The sequence below is a fragment of the Chiloscyllium plagiosum genome, chromosome 17 (genome assembly GCF_004010195.1).
Source record: "Chiloscyllium plagiosum isolate BGI_BamShark_2017 chromosome 17, ASM401019v2, whole genome shotgun sequence".
Classification (NCBI taxonomy): Eukaryota; Metazoa; Chordata; class Chondrichthyes; order Orectolobiformes; family Hemiscylliidae; genus Chiloscyllium; species Chiloscyllium plagiosum.
The window spans coordinates 22,668,641-22,670,244 of record NC_057726.1 but is presented as its reverse complement, the minus strand read 5'-3'; positions in this window follow the sequence as shown (position 1 = coordinate 22,670,244).

Sequence of the window (1,604 nt, the reverse complement as noted above, 5' to 3'; positions counted from 1 at the left end):
GTCCAGTTCTGGTCGCCCTATTATAGGAAAGATGTGGATGCTTTGGAGAGGGTTCAGAGAAGGTTTACCAGGATGCTGCCTGGACTGGAGGGCTTATCTTATGAAGAGAGGTTGACTGAGCTCGAACTTTTTTCATTGGAGAAAAGGAGAAGGAGAGGGGTCCTAATTGAGGTATACAAGATAGTGAGAGGCATAGATAGAGTCGATAGCCAGAGACTAATTCCCAGGGCAGAAATGACATACATGAGGGGTCATAGTTTTAAGCTGGTTGGAGGAAAGTATAGAGGGGATGTCAGAGGCGGGTTCTTAACACAGAGTGGTGAGAGCATGGAATGCATTGCCAGCAGCAGTTGTGGAAGCAAGGTCATTGGGGACATTCAAGAAACTCCTGGACATGCATATGGTCACAGAAATTTGAGGGTTCATACATTAGGTTTACCTTACATGAGGATCAATAGTCAGCACAACATCGTGGGCTGAAAGGCTTGTTCTGTGCTGTACTGTTCTATCTTCTACGTTCTATGTTCTCACAACTGAATTCCCTAGTAACATGCTGGTATGCCATTTTTATTCATCTGGCATTTGCTGATGTCCAGAAAGTTTCAGCATGGCCCTTAATAATGGTTTGTGAAGGACTAGCATAATGATTTTTTTTATTTTGAATATTGAATACCTCTATTTGTAACCAAGTAACTGACTGCTTTTTATACACCTTATTAACTTGTGCTGTAACTTCTAAGAATTGTGTTTACAGATATCAAAGTATCTTTTGCTCACTTTTGCTTTTCAAATTATGCTATTCATATACTATACCATCTTTTCATACTAATTCCTCCAACGTGCATTACTTCATATTTCTCTGCATTGAATACCATCAATTATGATTTTGCCCATTTAACTATTACTTACTCAAAAATAAATTCTATCACTTGCAAACTTTATAATATTGCCGCTCAAATAATTTTTTTTGTAAAAAAGAATGAAATGAATCATGGACTCAGAACTGAAAACTGGGTAAGACTGTGCAAATCCCCTTCCAGTCTGAAAAGCATTCATTCCACCATCAGTCTCTTTTTCCTGTCAGTGAGCTAATTCTATATCCATACTAACAGGCATTTCCACCTTCGTAACAAGCCTCCTATGTGGCTGCTGCAAGTCCACATTTACAAGACCTACTTACTACATTTAACTCAAGATCCTCATTTAACTTATTTGCTAATTTAATCATATTAATCAGATATGATTTGCACTTAACAAAGTCATGTTGGTTCTTCTTCATTAATCCACACCTTTAACTAAACTTTATTTTGTGACCGATGATGATTTCCAAAATATTTCCACCTTTGCTGTTGGGCTGAACAGCATCCTTATTTATCACTCTTTCTTCTTTTCTTGAAGAATTTCTTGAACATTGGTTAATCTCTATTTCCTGGCATAATTCCTGAATTCAATATGGATTGCAAGATTGTGATGAATGTCTGGGCTGTTTCTAAAGTCCGATCAAGTGACTTAACAATTTTCAGTATATTTTCTCTATCTATTTCCATCAGGTCTATGACTTTTAGTGTAGCCTTCACATTTTTTTATTTGTGAACACAAATGCA